Source organism: Sinohyriopsis cumingii, unplaced genomic scaffold, assembly GCF_028554795.1.
Source record: "Sinohyriopsis cumingii isolate HCF-2022 unplaced genomic scaffold, ASM2855479v2 utg000452l, whole genome shotgun sequence".
NCBI lineage: Eukaryota > Metazoa > Mollusca > Bivalvia > Unionida > Unionidae > Sinohyriopsis > Sinohyriopsis cumingii.
The window spans coordinates 409,170-434,681 of NW_028315901.1; the positions used below are offsets into that span (position 1 = coordinate 409,170).

A 25,512-nucleotide genomic window follows, 5' to 3' on the forward strand; every position below is an offset into this window, starting at 1 on the left:
TCTAACTGGATGGAGAGTTAGTGGTCAATAAATTCAGAACAGCATGTATTAAAATTCAGATTCAATCATTGAAGTACATTTAATTTTTGAAAGTTAAAATTTTTTCCCCCAACTTTAAGTTTTATTGAAAATGTCTCATTTATATTTGACTGAAGCAAGCCAAGCAGGTTTTTGGAAATTTTATTTCTTTCGTCTTCACTGGAGCTTGGTTATTTAATATACAGTTAAAATATAAAAAAAATGGTTCAATATGCTTCAAATGCTTCAATGGGATGTACTAATCAAAAGGAATCCCTTGAAGGGATTGATGTTCTACTGGGTAAAAAGAATTTCCAGGAATTCATGATAAAACCATGTTTTCAATTTAACAGTTGAGTGATGAAACAGGTCTATTATGATAAAACATAATTATCAGATATTCCTAATTGGGATAAACTTTCTTAAATTATAAATTTGAATATTATATAAACTCTTTTTTAAATCCAAGTTTTTTTTAAAAAAATAGAAAATCGGCTCTAAACGTTCAGTTGATGGATCGTTCTTAAACTTGCATAAGGATTGCTCCCTTTATGGAGTCACTGTCGTTAGAAAGCTTACCATTTAATAGTAGAATGTTTTAAGTGTTCGGAGATATCAAGTGCGTAAACAATAATAAGTACATATAAATTGAGATTCTGTGAAGAAATAGAACCCTCGTTAATTGATGCCAGGAAAAGATATTAAGACATCCCTGTTGTTTTTTTTATATTTGATAGCAACGTACTCGTGGCTTCAACACGGGGAGATGCAAATTAAAGTACTGGGAGTCCCAACAACATAACCGGGTCCCAGGAAACCGTGGATGTTGTTTGATCTGAACTTTTAGTAAATGTCGTCTTTTGCATGCCAACGCGTGGGATTCTGACTTCCACATGTCTAACACAGGGCAGAATGGCTTAGAACTGGTATTAGCACGAATTTCCCTGATTTTTGGTACTTGATGGTCAGGGATTCGTGGCTCCAAAGACTTGAGATCCGAAGGAAAGTCCGAGGGTGCCCAACAACATAGCGGAGTCCCAGCTCCAGTGTAAGTATTGAAATATGTTACAAGCTATATGGCATGAAATGAATTTGCCATTCTAGCTGAGATTGTCTTATATTTGACCTCTCATTTACCATATCAACCTTATTCTGATGTTGCATCTGATACAGATGCAACTTCTCTTGCAGTTATATGGTTGCTGCATTAAGAAGAAAAATATGCACAGAAAGCTGATAAATGTATCATTTGGATAATCAAAGGTAATTGAAAGGAATACTACTATAATTAATTGGAGATTTATACCACTTTCAAAGTGAGTTAAATTGGTAAAGATTGTTAATTGCTTGCATAAATTAATTGGGAATATATACCACCATGTTGGCCAAGTCTGCGCATGGGGTAATTTATGTGCAATGAGACGTCATTTCTGTAAACATTGGATCACGTGTTGTTTTGGGGTAAAAAATCAATATTATCTCAAGAAAGAACAATCGTACATTTAATTAAGAAGAGTGATATTCATAAATTGGTCAAAAATAGCCTCGAAATGCATTATGAAAATGTGATTTATAACTGTCAACATGAAGACCGACTCTATGACCTTCTTGAACCTGTAACCCAGAAAATCCTATTTACTATGTGTCTTTTAGAATTGAAATCGGTATGCATTTTGCTTTAATATTTGTGATGGATACCTTAGGTGCGCAGAAATGCGAGATGCATTGTACATGTACCACTAAAAGTAAGATTATATGATAATTACTTAATTACTGGCACTGATTAATTTTGAAGGCATATCATTGTCAGTGTGAGCTTAATCGGTGATGAGATGTTAAATATTAGCACTCAATTCATTCAGGCATAATGCCAACAAGTTTATTTTCTTCGAGAGAACAACTCATTCGGCATTTTAATTCAGAGGCAAATATACAACTCACTCAGCCAAGTAGACAGCAAAAATGAAAATAATAAGATAGCAATAAGAGCAAACACTTCAGTAAAGATAGTGGTGAATCATTTATTTCAGCTATAGGAAGTCACATAACTTCCAACGGTCCTTGATAATCCTCTGACGTGCAATTAGGCATGATACTGCTGTGTAATCATGTAATGTAGTTAGGGTTTTATTAGACACCTCAGCAGCAGGGAGGGCGAACAGACCGAAACTAAAAGTAGAATAAATAGATAAAAACAGTTTCACAAATACAGGAGGGCCAAACACACAAAAACAGGTTCCCTGGCGATGCTAGCATCGCTCGCGGGGTCCGTCATTGAAAAATCCATGATCGGCCCCCGCTGTGAGAAATGCTTCGAGTTTCCAAGGAAACATTTTTATGTTAGCGGAATTAAATCATTGACAAATAAATAATGGCAAATATCGGAGAAGCACTTACTACTAGATTAGCTCGAGAACGTCTCGAAGCAATTCAGAAATTTCTTCCTATCCGTGATAGTGTCAGACAAAAATTACAACTAAGACAGCAAGCACGGGAAGTCTTTGCAGAATCCGCGGAGGAATTATTTAAACCCGTGACCAAAGCTACTGAGAAAGTTACAACTGTCATCAAAGAAGATCTTCTTCCGGTATCAAAACAAACTGCGACGCAGGCTGAAAAAATAGCAAGAAGAACTAAACAGACAAAGAAGATTTTACGAGATCTTCCAACTGATATCGCTGCGGCTCAACCTCCACCTGAAGGTACTGACGTCGCCGCCGGGGAAGAAAAACCAAAATCAGTAAAAGAAACCGCAGAATTGATTAAAAGATTTAAGGAAGATTTTATCGAAGAAATTAAAAATACTAAAAGGGAAGAATTACCTAAAAAAGTATTACACGGTTTATATAATAAAACTAAAATTTTAACCCCCACCCATGAAAAAGCAGCTGATGCTAATATTATCAAATGGATATATCGAATATATACAAACAAAAAGCAAGCTAGAGATGATGATCCAGATTTTATAAATTTTCATGAAGATTTAACAAATCTTCATAAGATACTAGTAAAACAAGCAAAAGAAGAACAAGCAAAACAAAAACAAATAGAACAAAAACAACCCGCCGGGTATCAACTTCCTCCACCTCTGCAACAACAGCAACAACAGCAACCTTCTTCTCGGCAGCAGAAACAAACTCGGCAGCAGAAAAAACAACCTTCATCATCTCAGCCACAACTTCGGCCGCAATCTCCAGAGGAAGAATTTCACGACGCACCAGCCGCTACTGGTAGTGGTCTGGGAAATAATTTTATTTGCCCTGATAATATCGTCAATGACGTATCACGGTTGGAAGTTCTCATCGGAGGAAGACGTGCCGGAAACAACTCTCCGGAAATTATAAATGAGGCCGCAGATATCTGTCAGCGACTATTTCAGCGTGGTCTTATGGATATAAGTACATACCGGGGACTTATTGATGAACTCGCAGATGGTTACTACAGCGACTAGTAAATTTAGTTAGAGAAACAATAATTAAATAAAATGATACTACACGATTCTTTTCGCAGACCAAGAAGTGTCAGAGTAGTAAACTCACGATTACCAGTATACGAGGTTGTTTACGGAGATGGAGTCGGTGATGTTGTTAGGGATTTAGTCACAAGAATCGCTCCGAAAGCTGGACCGTTAGCAAAACAATTCGCGATGAAAGCCGCTGATGTTGTCAAGGATAAAGCCATTGGCACTGTTGGTAGTCTTGCCGGGAAAGCATTTCAATCAATCAAGGATCGACTAGCACAGCTGATACGAAAAAAAAACCCAGTCAAGAGGTTGGCGCCAGTAAAACTACCATCCACTGAAGCTATGCCGGCAAATGTTAGTAGCGTAGTAAATAAGGCCGTAAATCAGAAATTAGCAGAGATCGCAACAACAGGAATTACCCCCAAAGCGTTGCAAGATAGTGTAACTGCTAATTTGATAGCTGGTAGTGGTTTCCGGCGACGATAACATTTTAATTAGACCATCACAAATAATAATAATGTTTGTGCGAAAATCCAATGATGCATTTGATATGTCCAAACCAGTACTTAAAGATGATTCTGTACGTGATTTTCAATATTATTCTTATGAAGCACGTAATCCTAACCAACGCGGAAGAATTGAACTACAGGTCCAGGATACAAGTAGATACTTCTTGCCCGCTGGGGCCTTCATCGAAGTTGAAGGCAATTTTTTAAAGAATGATAACACCGCCTACGGAGTCGGCGATCGAGTTGGATTTGTTAACAACGGCATCATGGCATTATTTAAATCCGCTATTTACATGATAGATGGAAAGGAACTTGAAACAATTCATGATAACGTCGACGTTGCCACAACAATTCTCGGGTTGGCGAGATACTTGGATGATTACGCCAGATCAGCCGGACCATCAATGATGTTTGCAAAGGATATAACCGACCACCCCGAGAACAGGAATGTAACAATGAATGCTGCCAGTGACGCAGTTGCATCGATGAACGAAAATTTTAATTTGGGGTTTGCAACACGTAGATCGATGTTAAGTTTAAATGAAGAGTTCTCAAGTGTGATTCCATTGTCTCACATCTTTGGATTCTGCAGAGATGTTCAAAAGGTCATATTCGGTGCCAAACACACAGTTGTACTTGTGCGAAAACCTGATGATAATGACGCTATCTGGCGAGATGCTGCCGCTGACGCTGGTCAGGTAATACTAACTAAACTGTGTTTGTGGATGCCAGTGTTGTCTCCGTCAATCACCGAAGAACAACGACTGTTGTCTTTTATGGACACGGGTGGTAAATCACTGCTATCCTGGAAAACAACAACCACAGACGTTATTCAGGGTGATCATAACGGGTTGTTTACATGGCATATATCATCGCAACAAGGAGTATCAGCACCACGACATATTTTCATTGCATTTCAAGACCGTGCTAGAATAGGTGAACAGACAAGAAATCCAATGGTATTTGATACATTTGGAGTTTCTGAAGTTTCGTTGAGAATAAGTGGGCATCAGGAGCCATCTGAGGATATATTAATAGATTTTGAACGTCATCGTGTCGCACGCGCGTATCATCGTCTGATGTCATTTATGGGGCGTGACCTTAATGTGGACACTGGCCTGCAAATATCACAGCGAGATTTTGTGGGGTTGTATCCCATTTACTACTTTTCGCTGGAACATCTTGATCTGGTTAAACAATCTGTTGTCGACCTACATTTCCGAGCTCGTATAGGTGCTGCTGTTCCTCCCTACAGAGCTGTCGCGGTTATACTCTCCGACAAAGCAATGCTGCTTGAAGGTGTTGGCGGACGAATGAGGGTCATCGACGCTCCAGTAGAAAATATGTAACAATTAGATTAGTTTCTGAAATATAATGTCATACAGTCATGTTAATGTCACCTTGACTTCCGGTCAGACAAAGAAATTGCAATCGAAACGCGCAAGCACGTGCGGGACATCAATAACACTAAAACGAGATCAACTTGTTGGTGGTCCAGACAAGCTGTCGTTGACTAATACTCAGCTTAACCATTTTAATAAGGCACTAACAGCAAAAACCGGTGTCCGACTTAATTTCTCTGCTGCAGCTATCAAGGACATGACCAAAACCGGTGGAATATTTCCTCTTCTCGCAGCAATACCGGCGTTGATTGCCGCGGCAGCACCAGCCGTAGCAAAAGCTGCAGCGTTAGGTGCAGTTGGAACAGCGGCCGGAATGGCACTTAAAAAGGCAACCGGAAATGGATACAAAAAAAAGGGGAGATCCACTCGCGGATCAGGGCTAAGACTACCGGGAACTCCCGCATCATGGTATCCAAAAAATTTCTAACGCTGAAACACAAAGTGTCCCCGATGAGCAATTTTGATTTACTCGATACTGTTAAAAAATTGCGTATAAAACATTTCAGAGGAGTATTTATGCGAGATCAATTACCGCAACGGCCGAATAATCCAGAAACTGGCATTATCAATCTCGACAACAAAGACGGTCCTGGAACTCACTGGGTTGCTTACGCGATCGATCCACGCGGAATTATCTATTTTGATTCGTACGGGCTAGCACCGCCAGTTGAGTTTCTCAGGTATGTCCGCGGAGTGCCTCGCACTCTCAACAGCAGATTTTATAATGTTCCAGTGTGGCAGTCGACGCTACCAACACAAACATTAGTTGATCCGCCCATTTGTGGGAACGAGGTTTTAAATGTTCTTGATGCAATCTCAAGAAATCCAGCAACTCCTCCTCATAAAGTAGTGTATGAATATACCGCATCGAGAAATGCTTAGCATTTTCATGCTCGCATTTGAAAAACAGCAATAACAAATAATGGTAGATATTTACGGAAGACCTTTCACAAGAAAAGTCAAACCTGGCACGGATGTTGATCTCTCAAAATATGCGACCCGAGATGAAGTCGATAATCTTTTGAATATAGCTGGAGTTGACCCAGATGAAGTTGCTATTTTCCAAGACAGGCAAGGAAAACTAAGAACGAGCAACATTAAGTGGAATGATATAATTCGCAGAGTTCTTGGAGCTACCAAGGATAACTTCGTTGCATTTAGTGATGGCGGCCGGATCAAGGACTCGAATATATCAATCGCAAGCATCAAAGACAGTATTGATAAAGGTGTTGACAAGTGCGTGAAAAAAGACGGTGACACGATGACAGGAGAACTCAGCATGAATGGAAACAAAATAACCGTACTCAGAGATCCAGCCTCGAACGACGATGCAGCAAACAAACAGTATGTGGACACAGCCGACAGCGTCATAGATACCAAATTATCCACGTTACGAGCTGAGTATGATGTTCATGTGACCCAGTTTGGAAGACTTCGCAGAAACGTTCTTAACACCGTAGATGAGTTCTTCGGGAAACCTAATGCCGTCAGTATAAAACTCACCGAAATTAAGGAAACATTAGATAACGTAGTAAATAGAATTCCGCAGATAATGGAAAAATTTAATTTAATTAAAATTCCTGCCGGAGTAACCCCAAAAAACCTTGTGTGTACGATAAAATCAGGAAGGGAAACATGTTCACAACAAAACAAGACTATTACACATACTGCAGATGTTACTGGAATATACAGACTGACAGTACTCTCTGCTGTAGAATTTAAGATATCTACCAGACATGATTTAACTAGCAGGTTTTCCCGAGTTGCGTCTGTGGTGATAAACAAAAGAACCGAAGAAACTTTTACGCTGGAAGCCGAAAATCCGGAAGGATTAACCACAGTCAATTACTGGTATTGTCTGGAATTTGTCGCCGAAACACCTTAATTGGTCACCGGGTAAAGTAATAATGGAAGCATCCGCGTATAGATACAATCAAGTCCGTGAGTGGCAATCTGAGTTAAAAACTGTCATCGACGCGACATCCCAAAAAGTAAAAAAATACCGCAGACGCATAACAGTGTTAGACGTTATGGTTTATTCAGTATCCGCCGTTGTTGCATCCGCGGGAGTAATACTATCAGCGGTCACTCCGGTAACAGCAGTAGTCGCTGCCACGATCTCTGTTTGTGCGACCACAACCACGGCAGGAGTTTTCGGCATCATAGCAAAAAAAATATCCTCGTGTGCTAACACAAAATTACACGATTACACGACAAAATTAAATACAGCCACGACCGCATATCAGAAATTATCATCGCTGATATCATCATCGTTAGACGTGCAAAGTAGCGATGCTGCGTTGATATCAGATTCTGAATTCAAACTAATGTCAGATGCGTACAATGACTATTTGAAAACTAAACAAATAAATAATGTCACAAGAACTGCTTCAACAAATAGTCACAAACACAACACCGGTAAGGACCACAATGATCTCAGTGTCCTCGACGACACCAGAATTTGGTATTAATTTTCGAACTCCAATTCGGGTGAACGAAATCGCGTTGGCAAAGCTTAGTGTGTATCACAGCTGGCCCAATATCAGGTCGGAATCATTTGGTGGTTTGCAGCCGAATAATTCGTTAGTGTTCGGGAGACCCAGCGCGGACCCACAACAACGTGAATTTGAATGGGATACAATTACGCTACCCACTGGGAGTTATCAGATCGAAGAAATCAACAATGAGATACAACGCCAAATAAAACGAATCACCGGCAAGGAAGCCAAAATATCTTTGACCGCGCACGAACCAACGCTGTCTGCGGTCATTGAAATCTCAACACCGGGATACGCCGTGGATATTTATAGCAGCTCTCTTCGAACAGTATTAGGATGGCCACAAAAACGACCCGAACCTGAACCGGGCCCACCACCACCCCAAAAATCAGATTTCGAGACCGTTAAGCAAGACCCACACGACATCGTCGGGGATTATTTATTATTTGCAGATAAATTAATATCCGGAGAAGCCTGGTTTTCAACATCACCTAGAATTCCCGTAGATATAATAGAGGCAGCTTTCACGGGCGGGGAATACCGTCAATACCAGCCAGAAGATATAGAAGCTCATTTTTTTAATCCGATCAAACAAGCACATAAACAACAGCTAGAACTGTTGCGAGTATATTTTCAAGATTATATTTCTGATTTAACAAGTCCTGGAACTGCAAGCAGTTCTCGCGATAAAATTATCACAGCCATAGAAAAACTAAACAAACTCGCATCCGCGATGGAAATTATAAATCAAAAAATAATTCAGAATCTACTGAATCTCAAGGGCGATTACGGAAACGAAAAAAGATCGAATTTTGCATCCCAATTTGGTATTCCCGTGGAGAAGATTTCAGAATTTACACTTCCTGGATATAACGCGCACACGCTGAGAAAATCGGTCTCTGATCTTGTCGCGAAATCTTTCGAAGATATTCTTGCCGCGTACACGCGAACAAAACCACAACCTGTTATTTTAAGACACGACAACAGCACTACCGCGGACGGCAGACACATCTCACCCGGGATCGTAAATATCACAGATGTTATCGCGGTCAATCTTGTATGTGACGTTATCGACGGTAGCTACAGCGCTGGCAGCGCTAGCGCTGACACAACGACGGCCCAGCAGGGGTTTATCCTGTACACGTTCACACCAAAAGACCCCCCTGGTTTTCTGATTGTGCAAGAACCAATCAATCCTGTCTATCTACGGTGTAATAATCCGTGGTTGTCAACGATAAATTTCAAACTCACCGACCAACGGGGGAATTTGTTGGACCTGCGTGGCGAGACTGTCTCCGTGAACTTACTGGTGAAATCCTAAAATGCTCCCCCGAGCGTGGAAACTCGAAGAGTTTCTCATGCTAGCATCGCCAGGTGGTTCGGCATAAGTTATCGTTGGAAACTCAAAGAGTTTCTCGTGCTAGCGCGCATTTAAAAAAAACGGTTGTATATAATGTATCAATGTGAATACATTCACGCACGAGTTCATATTCATGATAAGCAAATTCTTTACGAGGCAATAAAAACCGCATTTGGAAACTCAAAGAGTCAGCCCCCGGAACAGTATTTCCCCGTTAAAATAATCGTTGACGTGTATGGCAACGAAGACTTCTTGTTAACTCCGTCACAATTAACAGAGCTACAGCAAAATCATATGATCACAGCTTGGTGTCAACGAGAACAGATTATGAACTATTCTCATTGTTGTATTGATGCGCCCGCGCTCGAGTTAATCCTGAAAATGTAAAACATTTCGGAAACTCTTTGAGTTTCACACTCTGAAATTGGAAACGCTAGCGTTTCTCTGGCGATGCTAGCATCGCTCATGCAAAGCGCCCCTAGAAACTCAAAGAGTTTCCAAGGGCAAAAAAAAAATAATACATTTTTTTTTACCGTGAAATTGGCGATGCTAGCATCGCTCATACAAAGCGTGAGACACTTTCAGTGTGTGAAACTCAAAGAGTTTTCGGAAACTCAAAGAGTTTTCGGAAACTCAAAGAGTTTTTGGCGATGCTAGCATCGCTCACGCATAGCGTTTCCACGCACTTATACTTCGTCGACGGAGTCACAAACACTAGTATCCGTAGGCGCTTCCGTGTCAGAACTCGAAGAGTTTTCGAAACTCGAAGAGTTTTCGGAAGTGTTAGCGTTTCCAAGATTCTTTATGTGACCTTGTAGCCGTCGTACCCTGGTGTTGATTAATTTTCGAGTCTCATATTGTTGTGACAATCCAAGCCTGATCTTCTCAACTGCGCCGCACAGTGGAACGAATTCAGATACCTGATCGTCAGTTATCGACGCAAGTGACCCGTAAACGTAATTCTGTATATTTTTAATGAACCTATAACACGCGGCGAGATTGTTCTTGCCGGCGCGCTCATTCAACGATTCAAAATCTGACATAATTGTTTCAGCGTTTAGTAAAATATTAAAACCACGCTGTTGCAATTTTTCGAGTTCAACAATTATGACATTTATGTTTTCGTGATTCATATTATTATATTTTTTATATTTTTAAATTGCATGAGAGTGTTTACGAGTTATCGTCGAGGATAAGCTGTATGTAGGAAAATGAAATATATTGTTTGAGCTTTTTTGAAAATGCTGTTTTGTAGATCCCATTTGCGACTCGTTGTACCGAAGGTTGACAAATACCGAAATATTTGCCAGCTGCGGCCATTGATTGAAATATCATTTCTTGGCCCGTCTCTGTATTTCGAGACTTAACAGCCCGTTTTCCAACTGTTTTACAATGACCTGTGTTACCCAGTAAGCAGTTCTTGCGTTGCGTGACCATCCGAAGATTGTTTATGGCATTATTGGTCGGATTCCCGTCAACGTGGTCAACGACAAGACCCTTAGGGATCAATCCATGGAAACATTCATAGACGAAACGATGACAGAGATAATCTTTTCCTCCAGCATGGAATTTTAGATAACCGGTATTGGATACAACACCGATTGGTTTCCGTCGCCGGCAGTGTCTGATTGTACCATCGTGTGACGCTTCATAATTTGGAATAGTTGGATGTGGAACAAATTCTTGTTCGGGAACAAATTCTTGTTCGGGGACGAATTCTTGATTCATTATAATATAAGCAAAATTATTTGTCTAATTCATAATTTGCCTGAAAACTTATTTATGTAATCACGCTCCGAGAGAGTGTTATCACAGTTTGGATATTTTTTATCATAATACCGTTTTAGTTCTCGGTATCGCTTTCCACCACACGCCGAACACAGTTGCGTTTTTCCTCGTACTCCAATGCCGCATCTGATACACGGCATCGGTCCTAAACTACCACCGCGGACCTGTTGAGCATGTTGTCCACAGTATTCGTGTCTGCATGGTTTGCTACACGGCGCTGATGAATTTAGTTTGATCCACTTGCACTGGTTCATTATATATAATATTTTTGCCTATTTAAATACTTGTCTTAATTATAATATGGAGGAATTTGAAAGACTATCCAGAATAAAACCCGTATCAGGTTCTCGATTCGATCTTGACCGGTTAACCGCTGATCCACGACGAAGAAGGTTAAAGGAACTGCTTGGTGTTATCAAGAATGCCAAGGAAGAGTTTCGTCGTGATGGTGCCGCACACACGTGGTCTTCGTATAAAATTATCCCCGAAACTCAAGGAGTTTTTGGCGATGCTAGCATCGCTCGTGGCCGTATCATTGATGCTACCATGAACGATACAATCGCGCATAACATAATTGGGTATCTCGACGATAGAAGATATTTCATACAGATAAAATTTATTGTTAAAGACGACGAAACGTGGATTATCAGAGACAAACTAGACCCTGTTCTTGATGCCAGGCGGGGGAAAACCGTTCTGTTAAGTAAAGACTCAAACCCGGGAGTACTTGTTGGGATTGATAAACCGTATTATGCCAGAGCGTATCCTGTGACCGCGGTCGTTTATGGAATTTATCCGATAAAGAAACCACGCGTTGATAAACTCGCCCCGATGAGGGTGTCAGAGTCAAGGATGAATTGTGTAGCTGAGCGAGTAATGGAACATTTTAAAAATGCAATGCGAGGAAACGGCCTAACACCGCTAAGACAAACTAAAATAACAGCGTGGGCGACACGAGTAGCGGATAAAGGAGCGTCAATAAATGATGTTGCTGAGCTAGAGCGATTACTAAAATTTCCTATAACGGTTTCATCGTTAACCGGTGAGGTATTGTACAAGTGTAAATATGATTCCCGTGGAGCACCAATAACTATTATCGATCATAACAGTCACGCCTGGACTGACTCGGTTAGGATATTCCCGCGAGACCGTGTTGTGAAGTATTATCCGGAATTGCAAAACGGAACCGCTAACGGGGAGAGTGCGAGGCACTCCATGTTTGATTTTATTTATCAGATAAGTAAAACCGATCCGGTGTCTGTGTGGTTATTCAGAAGTAGCGAAGATGGAGAATATGATCAGTTTGTGAGACCCGACGGGGAAATATACAGAACAATGGCGTTACAGCACGAAATGAAAAAACTCGCAGAAAAATATCATGCGACGGACATTGATACGTTACTGACACACTGTTTTACTGTCCCGGGTGTTGCCGCACATGTAGCCCGGGAACGAAATTCATGGAGACCAACTCCGAAAAGTTTTCTTGGGGATATCCAACAGAGCTGTGTCGAATACGGACACGGCGGTTTGTGGAATACTCGATATGATTACCGCGGTATGATATCCGTGGACATGACGGCGTGTTATCCAGGAAGTTTCCTTGGGCGTGGAGAATGCAGCGAATATTTTAAACGGTTTGGCCACGTTACAAACTCGATGACAAGAGTTGCTGTAAACGGACCATTACCTGATTTTGACCTGACAGGATTTGCTTGTGTGTCGTCGTTTAAATTCGCTAAGGATTTACATCCTGTGTGTTATGTTTGGTTTGGCAGACATTTCGTTGAGAAGCGATGGGCACCGATAGTGTTATTGCGATACATGCTTGACAGTTGAATACTGTTGTCGCTGACGGTCAGCGAAGCGATTATATGTTATTGTCGTCAAACCGAAGTTTGGTTGCCAACTCCAACGCGGGTTACGTTAGAAGAAGTCATCGAAGATTGGTCACGAGAATGTCCAAAAAGTTCTATCGACGCTATCATCAAGTACGCTCCTGAAGTATTTAAAAGCAAACTTGGAAATGATGAAAGCACAGCAAAAGATCTAGGACGAAGAATAATAGGGAAATTCACTCAAGGTGGAGCGTATGATCATAAACAACATCACAGTCGATTAATCATGGACAAGACTGAATTAGATCTTGTTGTCGCTGATGCAGCCACGAACAACATGTTCTGTAACCGCGAAGATGTGTTTCTGTCAAACGGGGAAAAATTAGGGACTGTTTTTAGTTATATCGACGGAGAATCATCTCAGTACACACATTTGAGATCTTCGATGCTAGCTTATGTATCCATAAATTTGTTGTCGATGATTAATAGATTCCCTGTTGTCGCAGTGAGAGTTGCAACGGATTCATTTTATATTAATAAAAAACACTCAGCGCTGTTGGATAATGTTATATCGGATGATCCATCGTGGGGCTCGTGGAGAATAAAGAATGAAATGTTACAAGGATATTGTGAATCAGCTGACGTTGAAATCAAGGATGAGTATCGCAGCGCAGAAATGTCTTCGTCGGGGACAACTTCGTTGTTGCCGCCGGTGCACGATCCTGTTACAAGACACAAAACAGTTTATCTGAACGGGCCTGGTGGTTCTGGTAAGACAACTCGGGCGATTGAATTATTTCGCGGTTCTGACTTGGTCGTGCTGACTCCCACACACAGACTTGCCAGGGAGATGAGGCAACGGGATGTTAACGCGTGCACGTATCACAGTTTTTTCAAATACAGCGGCGGCACGTGGACACCTGAACGAATGGGGACGAAATATATTCCCGAGAAAATAATCTGGGATGAGATAGACACTGTGCCGTTAGATATATTAAAACAGTTTCTGGATTGGTTGCTAAAGAAAAATACCGCAGTGGTGATGTGCGGCGATCATGGTCAACCACCGCCATTTACAGGTGAATCTCCACACACGTGGCTGAAAACTTTTGTAGATTATTATGAGGAAATAACTAACGATCACAGAGCACTCGATGAAACGCTGAAAGAGTTTAAGGCGTTGATCAGGCTACAAACCAATAAAGTCCAGTGTGAGATAATGCGTAAAATAATTCCAGAGACGGAGCTGAGCGACTTTTGGGAAACGTGGAAACCAGGTGATTTAATTGTGGCAAGTAGAAAGATAGTCAGGGACACACTTCAGCAGCGGTTATTTCAGTTACATCAGAAGAAATTTCCAACTCTGCCAGTGCCGTTGTGTTATAGACCAGCTGATACGCGATTGCAGAATATTGATGTTGATATTCCAGGAAAATCGGAAAAACAAAATTTAGTATTGAATGATATTGTCACAGTTGATGTTGATGCTGTTGAACAGGCACTGAAAATGAGCAAATCCCCGTGGACGCTAGGATACGCTATGACCATCCACAGTTCGCAGGGACTAACTATTTCAGATACAACAGTTTGGATTGTTGATGATCGCATCGAGTGGTCAAATTTAGTTTATTTAGCCGTGTCAAGAGTAAGAAGGATAGATCAGTTACAAAGAATTGTATTAGATGATGTTATCAACGACAGCATCAACAGATCAATCGCTGATGATACAATAAGAAAGAAATTAGCCGGTTACAAACAGAGCGACAAAAAAAATGGCAGAGAGTTTGATCTCGACGAAACATTTATTATACAATTACAACAACAGCAGAATAATCACTGTGCGAGTTGTAATTGTTTATTGCTGTGGCAGTATTCGAAAAACGACCCAAGACAATTTACCGTAGATAGAATAGATAGCAGTCGTGGTCATACACGTGAAAATGTGATGTTGACCTGTCTTGAGTGTAACCGACGCAGAGGTGTTGCTGCAGTTATTTAAAATGATTGAATCACTTCCGCGAATCACTTTAGTGATCGGGGTGGTAATTGTGTATCCGTGGGAATCACCTGAAGTTGCTCGCGTGTGAATCCACGCTGAGGAGCAGTTGAATCTAATCTGTAGATTGCGTTTCTCCCAGTTGATCTTGTTATGCTGGATATCTTATGTGTAGTAACACTCCATGTGGGATCGGTTGCTCTTTTTTTTCCTCCTTCTAATTCGCCTGGTTCGTATAAATACCTAACGGTGACATTACCCAGCAGTGGGAACGCTAGCGTCCCTGGCTGCGTTGAAATATGTCCACGTTCGACGCCGGGTATATATTTTTTTGTGATTGCATTTACAGGTCTCATGTTTGTTGTTCTGGTAATTTCATTATTCAGCGCGGCTATCACGTTTGGCAGTCTTGCAACCCATTCACGAGATCTCGTATCGTAAATGAATTCCCTCGCGTACTGGTATCCGAATAATCTCTCAGCGAGTGTTCGGTTAAATCGCTCAACAATTGCCTGATCCCGATGAATTTCAGTATGCCCTCGTCGTATAACAACGTTATGCTGCTTTGTCAGTGATGATACCGCGCCCTGAAATTCCTTGCCAGGATCAACTTGTAATAATCGTGGCCAGCTTAGAGGTCCTCGTTGATAAATTCGTTTAAACGCAGAGGCGACTTCGGACGCTGTTTTAGTCGCTAACGGTTCTGCTTCTTTGTATCTACTGGCAACATCAACTACTGTTAGCGCGTATTTGTATATTTTTCTACGGACAGTATCATGAGGCAGGAATAGTATGTCAGCCTGATGAACTTCATTGGGGGTACTAACATCAAAATGTGCAAAATTGATTTGTCGAGGTGGTGGTAGGTAGATTTGCCATATTGCTTGTTTTGATAGCCAATTTTTGGCAACCTTGCGTGTTACTTTTGCTGCGCTGGCGAGTTTATTAATTGCTGAGTTACCTCTCCAGTATCCGGCCGGGGAATAATAAATCGCTTGCATTTTTATTTAATTATCCAGCGCCTAATACTAATTTAGATTTCATCGCTGATCTTATTAACCAATTAGCGAGTGACTCCTTAAATGATTTATTTTTTATGGCGCTTAGTGCATGAATTAATTTCACATCCGCGATATGCCTGTCTTGTAGATCTTTACTTCGATAAGCAACATCATGTATGTGACACGCTGCGTCGATAGCGTTTATCGGATACTCTCCCGGTTTTGGTTTAGATTGTTCATCAAGTCTGATATCTAGTCGGGTCCCTGGACCGCAGTAATTGTATCCCGGAAGATGTTTTTCTCCGGGATATTTAGCCCAAGGGGTACCTGGAAGTCGTCCGAGGGTTGCTGCAATGTCACCTCCGCTGACTTTGTCAGGCTTTTTTTTTGAAATCTAAATTTTTTTGTGCCACATCGCACACACGTACCAGAGAGTGCTTGTCTGTTATTTTTTGTTGTAATGGTTGTTATGTCGTTTGTAGGGGTTCGTGCCTTACACTTTACACAATATAAATCCATAATTATTATTCCTTATATACAAATGGAGATCACTGATTTTTCTGCGACGCGAAGGAAAGAACCAGTCAAGCATAATTCCGTGCTACCAAATTCTATCAGAATGATCATCATAGGACCGTCAGGATCAGGTAAAACGCAACTGCTACTGAACATGATAATGAAGTGGATGAAATGGGACAAACTATACTTGATAGCTCCGTCTGTGGATGATCAACGTTGTTATGATGTTATAAAAGATTTTAATGAGAGTGCAAAAGCGCTGAGTGAAGACGGCGAGGATGTTGTTGAATTTATAACTGATATTGAAGAAGCTCCGTCCGTGGAAGACCTTAACGGGGAAATAAATAACCTAGTAGTGTATGATGATGTGATGCTGGACAAGCAAAAAAATCCTGCAAGAATATTTTCCCGGGGTCGTCATAAAAACACCGATGTCATTTATGTTACTCAACGTTACACACAAATACCAAAAGTAATCAGGGATAACTGTAATCTTCTTGCTGTGTTTAATGGAGTTGATGTTCACACGTTGAGAAATATTCATCAAACCTGGTGTAGCGGCGATATGGATATTAATAAGTTTAAGAATTTCTTTAGTCGCGCTCAAAGAAACCCGCACGGATTTGTGACAATAAATTTACACGACCCGCGGACACGATACCGTATCGGACTTGATACATTATATGGTTAACATAAAAATGTTTCCTTGGAAACTCGAAGATTTCTCACAGCGGGGGGCCGATCATGGATTTTTCAATGACGGACCCCGCGAGCGATGCTAGCATCGCCAGGGAACCTGTTTTTGTGTGTTTGGCCCTCCTGTATTTGTGAAACTGTTTTTATCTATTTATTCTACTTTTAGTTTCGGTCTGTTCGCCCTCCCTGCTGCTACCTCTGTCAAATGATCTCTCTGTAATAGTGTACATAAGCTCGTGCATCTTTTTGTTGTTGATGATAAATCAGTTTCTGATGATAAACTCAAATGCGTAATGTTATTCCCACTTGATCTTTTCAGCACATCAAATATATCAAGAATTATGAATCCTGATATGTCCTGTCCATTGCAACGAAAACATGACGTTTATATTGTGTAATGTCTGTGATGACTTGTTGTATACTATACAGAGTTAACCTCAGTAACCTTTCATTGATAAGATTAGACTTTATTTAACATATCTTCACTCTAAATAACTCCAGTGATGTCTAAGCAACCCACCTTGGACACAATTAGGGACAACCATTTGATTTACAGGGTGTAGGGTGTGAAAAGGACCACAGGATTTGTTGTATAAAAAATTTGGGTGCTCATATAGTTTGAGAACAAAGTATTGCTCGGATTTATAACGGAAAACCCATTATATCCATTGGATTATGTGAATAAAGTTATTTCTCTTTACATGCTTGAGGTAATAAAAAACCATGTGAATCTAATTCTTAATTATTCTACCTCAGGGCTCTGAGTGGCCTAGTGGTCTAAACCACTCACCATTATGGACCACTGCCATCTCACCTCTGTCAGCGTGGGTTTGAGTCTCGGATTCACCTAATGTGGCTATGTGAGAATCTTGTGGGTCGGTGATTCTTTCCGGAGTTTTCCCAGGCTCTTCATCCACCAACATCAACAACAAATTATTCAAGCTCTACTGTCCGGATTTTATACATTCCTTTTATCACCTCCTGGCACAGTGTTAGGAATATTATGCTTAATTCTGGAGCAGTCCTTTCATCACTCACCTGTTCACATGTTAATAAATATGTGCATGATGTATCCCATGCAGAGCAAATTATCTCTCACATACATAAACACACATACATATAAACACACACATACACATGCACACATACACAGTCAGACACAAATACAGAACTTGCATGAGGGTGTTATTCAGATTGGGCATGAAAATACATTTATAAATGCAAGTCTCATTGGCCCAGCAGTGCATTTCAAACATTCAGACACTTGGCTTCTGGATCGAAACACAGAAATAATGTAATTCTGTACTACGTATATAGCTGTATAGTGTATGACAAAACCACTTGCCCACCACCCAGGACAAGCTCAGAGTTAGCCTTGGTCAAGATTAAGTTCACAAGGTGCTTGCCATTGGTCATGTCCAAGACTTAAAAGAAAATGTTTTAACACCTATATGTAACATTTATATACACCAGTTGCTTCTTTTACACACTACAAGCATTTTCATTCATATGCCCTTTATGTCACATGATGCACTGACTGTCACTTATGTCATGTAGTCAATGCCAACATCAACATTATACACTGTGACAGTCAGTCTGTCACTTGTGTCTTGTTATCAATGTAAAGCAAACATAATGTGAATATTTACTATTTGAAGCCACGTTTGACAAAGAGTGAGAAAATATTTGTATTTTAACTTGTTATCAGTTACATTTTAGTTATAATGTTTATAAGGACTTGGGATTGGACAACTTTCAAGTCCAAGGGTTGCAATAGGTGGTGGGTAATCTACCTCTTAGTCATTATCGGTATGCTGAAATTACTTGACTCACTTTCTCAGCATCCCAAGTTTGCTGTTAACTTTCAGCTTAATGTCTAGATTGCTTTGATGCATGTCACTGATTTGAAGGTGACTTGGTACAACTGGATCTCGCTATATATAAATGTCTAAGTAATGTTGATGCTGGCATTTTCATTCATCTGGCCTATATTTCACAGGTTATGCTGTGACAGTCAAAGTCTGTCACTTGTGTGTTGTAGTACATTGCAAGGTTAACTTAATACCCTGTGACAAAGTATTCCACCGGTGTCTTATAGTCGGTGTTAAGACCAACAGGATACACTGTGACAAAGTATGCCATCTGTGTCTTGTAGTCAATATCAAGGCTAAAAGGATACACTGTAACAAAGTAAGTTACTTCTGTCTTGTAGTCAATGTCAAAGCCAACAGGATACACTGTGCCTCTCAAAGTCTGTCACATGCCTTATAGTCAATGGCAAGGCCAAGGCCAACTTAATACCATGTGACAAAGTATGCCACCGGTGTCTTAAGACCAACAGGATACACTGTGACAAAGTATGCCATTTGTGTCTTGTAGTCAATGGCAAGGCCAAGACCAACATAATACACTGTGATAAAGTATGTCATCTCTGTATACTAGTCAATGTTAAGACCAACATGATGCACTGTGACAAAGTATGCCACTTGTGTCTTGTAGTCAATGTCAAGACCAACATTATACTGTGACAGTCAAAGTCTGTAACATGTCTTGTAGTCAATGGCATGGCCAACATAATACACTGTGATAAAGTATGTCATGTCTGTCTTATTATCAATCTTAAGGCCTAACAGGATACACTGTGACAAAGTATGCCACTGTTGTATTGTAGTGATTGCCAAGGCCAACAGAATACACTGTGACAAAGTATGCCACTGTTGTCTTGTAGTCAGTGTCAAGGCCAACAGGATACACTGTGACAACGTATGTGACTGTTGTCTTGTAGTCAGTGTCAAGGCCAACATGATACACTGTGACAAAGTTTGCCACTGTTGTATTGTAGTAAGTGTCAAGGCCAACAGGATACACTGTGACAAAGTATGCCACTGTTGTCTTGTAGTCAATGTCAAGGCCAACAGGATACACTGTGCCAGTCAAAGTCTATCACTTCTGTCTTGCAGTACATGTCAAGGCCGAGCTTTCATTTTCTTCTGGAAATATGATAACCTAAATATTCAAAGCCAGATTTGACAAATGGGGGCGAACTGTTTGTATTTGTAGATGCTATCATAGCTATAGGACTTGCCAACTTTGTGGCGCAAGTGTAGTAACAAGTCTTAGAGGTGAATATGGTATTAAAATTTGGTGAGTAGTCTCCCCCTAACTAATTATGCTGGTGTTTAGGAATACAAGGTACTGGTCTTACTAATTAGCAATAGGGATCTGACTATACATATCAAATTAATGTTGATGTACTGAAAATAACCACTGAGCGAATATACTTGCTTGCTGACAGATAATTACATTGATAAAAATAAGTGTTTTGATAGCCAAGATTTAGTGTTTATCATATATTCTTCACAGCAATTATTGGAGACCAGCATGCTTTTGGCAAATAATTACATAGAAAAGGGTATTTTCATATCATTCAGGCGTATAAATTGATGGAAAACCATTCTCATTTTCCACACAAGCTTTTGGTGTCATTGATGTATAATATGTCTTTGCGTTTCTAACTTGCTATGCATTTCATTCTTCAGTTATCAGTTCAGTCCTTTTTTCTCATCTACATGTCTACTACATGTATTATTATATGTACATGTATATTTTTTATGACGTTAAATATTGCCATCAGTTTTTAATGTGAAAAAGTAATAAAAAGAAAAGACATTGGGATTGTATTTTAATATATTTTTAATTTTGGTGTAATATTGTCATATTTTTGGATAGGTTCAAAATCACCCAAGGTCAGGTTCAATTTTCCAGTCAGCATGGGTTTGGAGCAAGCTGACAGTGATGAGATTTGACCAGCAGTACTATGCATACATTTATTGAGCAGATTCATGAAGCAAACTCACACTGACACCGAGGTACATGCCATCCCCATGTGACTTTGCCCCAGAGTCATAAATTATAACTTATTGAGACCCATACCTTATAATCATTCATACAAATATACATTTTGGGACTAAACACAAAAATAAAGACATGCTGTTATATTTGGACCATAGACCTATTTATAGCCACAGGACATGATCCAGGTAACATATATTTTGAGGGGTTGGGTGGGAAAAAGTTGATTACAATGGGAAGTGTTTTACAAACATTCTACAGTCAAACTAAAGTGAGAAAACTGACCTCAGAAGATGGTTGAATCTTAATAGTGGTCCATTTATTGTTTATCTTCATTCAATGGACTTTAAAACATCGGCTGTTTGAGACAGGTAAATGGTTAATAAAAGTGACCCTAAGATAGGCTACAATTGTTAGCAAATATTTTTAATTTTATTGTCTTTACTTTCTTCATGTAGATGATGCCTTGTCACCATAAATCAAGAGGAGTTAATGTTCAAAACATTTTTGTTAGAGAAAGTTTGGAAAGGATGGACCCTGAAAGATATTCTGGACACAGGTCAGCTGTTGTGTGAAGAAGTATCTTTTGTACATTGATAGTGATATGAAATTCATCAGGTATATTGGCATTCATTCTTTTGTTTCTTTTTTAAATAAATTTTATAACTGTGTACAGATGTATGAATTAAATCTAAATTTATAATTGACTCAATTTCCTAAGCAATACCAATAATTATTGTTTTCTGTACTGATGTCAGCAAAGGGATAAATGACAGGAATATGTAAGTTTCAACTTTTTAAATTTGAACTCACTTTTCATTTTTCATAGGTACCTTAAGGTAAACAATAGATTGAACAGTTTTAGGCAAAGTTAACTGTCTTGTTCAAATAGGATCAAATGATGGAAAAATAGAGACAATTGATCTTTAGGTTGTAGCTTTTGGTATCATGGTTAGTTTGCCCAGAACTTGTAGTAGATAGTGACTTCTTCCAGCTGTAAGGCAAATTCCAATTGCATATGTTCTCTTCCCACTGTGTGACTGATCCCAGTTAAATAGGTCATCTCTTTCCACCATGTGATTAATTCTAGTTAAATGCGTGTGACCTCTTTCCAAATGATGTTTGACTTATCCCAGTTAAATAAGTCATCTCTTTCCACTGTGTGATTAATTCTAGTTAAATGCTAGTGGCTTATTTCCAAGTGATGTGTGACTGATTCCAGTTAAGTAAGTCATGTCTTTACATTGTGTGATTAATTCTAGTTAAATGCATGTGACCTCTTTCCAAGTGATGTATGACTGATTCCAGTTAAATAAGTCATGTCTTTCCATTGTGTGATTAATTCTAGTTAAATTCAAGCAGCCTCTTTCTAAGTGAAGTATGACTGATCCCAGTTAAATAAGTCATCTCTTTCCTGACTGTATAACCAATGCTAGTCTAATGCTTGTCAAATGCAAGTCATCTCTTCCAGCTGTGTGACTCATGATATGTACATATGTCATCTCTTCCACTGTGTTATGTGACTTATGTTAGTTACACACAAGTCATCTCTTCACACTGTGTGACTAATGCTAGTTAAATACAAGTCATCTCTTCCCAGTGTGTGACTACTGCTAGTTACATACAACTTCTCTTCACACTGTGTCACTAATGCTAGTTACATACAAGTCATCTGCTCACACTGTGTCACTAATGCTAGTTACATACAAGTCATCTCTTCCCAGTGTGTGCTCTTGCATAGTTGTTACTTTAAATTAGAAATCAGACATGCCTGTTGGTGTGTGCAAATGAATATCTGGTTAAGATCTTGAGTAAACACCTGGTATAACACTGTACTGCATATAATAACATGAATAAACATCATTAAATGAAACAAAGAAAGATTGAAAATACATACAAGCAGAACATATTAGGAAATAAACAAAAATAAAATGAAAAATGATTCAAAATAAGCATGCTAATTAGGAAATAATGTTAATTGTTTTAAGAGCTGGGCCTAAGGCAGGATATAATGTGAACGCCACTGAGAACATGGTGAATCTTCATATGTATACGGTGGTCAAAGACCTTGAGACATCTGATGGTTATTTTTTACTCTGCATTCAGCTATGGGAATAGACAGGATGCATTGGGTGTATAAACCAAAGAGATTTAATAACTTTATTGTTGAATTGTTCAATAATAATTTTGTTAAAAGCTATTAGATTTTTATGACACATCATTCAAGACTAAAAGAGATGGAATTATATTCTTCATTTCTCGAAGAATAAAACATCTTGTCAAATTATTAAATCATTGTCTTGATTAAGCCAGTTAACAGTCACAAGAATACAGGCAGCATTACTGTAAATATACTACATTGGAAACAAGGTGTGAAAAAATGGGGGAAAATAAGCTGTTCAGTAATAATTTTACATATGCAGGAGATTTCAGTATAGGAAAGGAGACAATCCTTTCCTCATGTTTACATGTATGCATACATGCTTGCTTTTATGTCGAGTCCAGCAACAAATATAGATCCAGATCTGCCAATGCATAATGTGCCAGTAGATCAGAGTCTGTTTTATTTGCTCTACTGATTACTTCTGACAAATGGCATAGACCCAGATCTTCCTTTGAATGATGCAACTCGAGTTATAGGTCAGTACATACAGTCATTGTCCAGCTAAAAGTAGTATCTCTCCTTACACACATTATATTTTGAATTAATAAGCATGGGATTGAGCCACTTTATTACTTTTAAGACATATAAGGCAAAAACAAAATATGTGTTCTGGTTGACTTCCCTGTCTCGCATTTGCAACCCTAGTACTTCTTCCCCTCATGGTAAAAAATGCGATAATGAAGATACATGTAAGATAATGTTTAAACAAATGGCCTGTCACATCTAATTTTAAAACCCGTGCAAAAGGAAACACGCACATATTTTCTTTTTCCCTAATATAACTTTGTTCATTTTTTTACAGATGGTTTTCACCACGCATGGCTGTCTCAATGGCACAATTACAGCAAAGATATTTCACAAACAAATTATGTAGAGGCTGTGGAGAGATATTCATCACCAAATGATGTTAGTTTTCTAGCCAGAGTTACGTGATATGGAAGTGCAATTGATTTAGACCCAGACAACCAAAACCCAAAAATGGACAAAGGAATGTCCGCTTGCCAGTCATAAAATGTAAACTCAAGACATCAGGAATGATTGAAATGAAAACAGACTGAGGTCTGAAGGGCAAAGATAAAGTATAGTGGTATTGCATTCTTACCACATGGATTTCAACTGCACAGCAACATTCAAACTCTTTGGCCAGATGCCTGTTCTGGAATAGAGTTTGGGTCACGTTTTTTTTTATACTACAATAATCTGCAAGATTTGGAGGAAGATGTGATGTCAGTTTTCATGTTAGATAATCAGTAAATAACACCACAAGAGAGAAAAATCAGCTAAATGCTTTTAAGAGATATTCAGTTTGCCTTAATGAAGAAAAATTACTTAAGGTCTAGACATTTTTATAAAAAGATCTCAGATTGTCCAGTCCCACTGTGTTTTAATCTGATTTGTAAAATGATAAATAAATTGTATTTGATTTGTGTATATCCGATAATTTCTTTACTTTGTGATTAAAAAGTTTAACTTCTGATCTTGTATTGCTATCATAAGTCTAATCTGGCAGTCAAAAATCTAATACATGACCCTTCCAGCTTTGCTTAAGGTCTGAAATATTTTAGGTTTGTACATGTTGAACGATGAAAAATAATATGGACCTTGGATAGTTGGATTTCATTATTTAAACGGGCAGGAGAATCAGTTATTATTAAACACCCTATTTGCCATATATATTGGACAAGATACAATAATTATTTTTTTTTCCTGTCCCAGAACTTATGGTGAAACTTTTGTCACCTAGGTCATATCTCCCAAGACTTAAGAAACAATACAAATTTGTATTTAATTTGTGCCTCTCACCCCTTCCCGGCTAATATTTTGGTATGTGGTTCTTGTATATGGCCTTGTCTGTTACAAGCCTTGGGTCAATGTCTGGGTACATGTATATTGCCTTGTCTAGTATAACCCTTAGTTCAGTGTTTATGTGTTGGGGGCACATGTACATGGCCATGTATGTTATACCCTTCATTCAGTGTTTGAGTAAGTGTATATGGACTTTGGATATGTGGGTATATGGCCCTGTCTGTTAGAGCCTTTGGTCAGTGTGTAGGTGTGTGGGTTAGCATTCAGTGTTTAGGGAGTCGGAGATCAATAATTATGCAAGAAAAGTCATTAGAATATGCAATGGTGAGCCATGATTCCTGCTGCAGTTTTTAACAAAGCCACACTGTTGGTGTGACACACAGCAGTAAGTTTTTCTGAAGGCTGCATTAGTGGCAGTCTAGTTTTTGACAAAGCCACAATGTTGGTGTGACACACATCATCAAGTTTTTTCTGATGGATGCACCAAAATTTTATTTAATTTTTAGTAAAAAAAAAAATCTCATTTGCACACACAGTACACATATTTCCTTAAGCACATAATAGATGCTGTTCATATCATTGCATTTGACTTAAGCTCAAA

At 39.3% G+C, this 25,512-nt stretch overlaps 1 protein-coding gene and 1 long non-coding RNA gene across 3 annotated transcripts in view; both read left to right on the forward strand.

Moving 5' to 3' along the window:
• Positions 1-25,512, forward strand: part of LOC149774000 (E3 ubiquitin-protein ligase TRIM45-like) — a 315,416-nt gene that overhangs the window by 256,319 nt on the left and 33,585 nt on the right. The gene's annotated exons all lie outside the window — the stretch shown is intronic.
• On the forward strand, positions 598-24,580 carry LOC149774004 (uncharacterized). 2 transcript variants are annotated; one of them, XR_016417081.1, is made up of 3 exons: positions 598-1,066; positions 21,400-21,559; positions 23,908-24,580. It is a non-coding gene; the product is annotated as an uncharacterized LOC149774004 (long non-coding RNA). The 2 variants fall into 2 exon arrangements; XR_016417080.1 differs by having other exon boundaries at positions 21,400-21,500.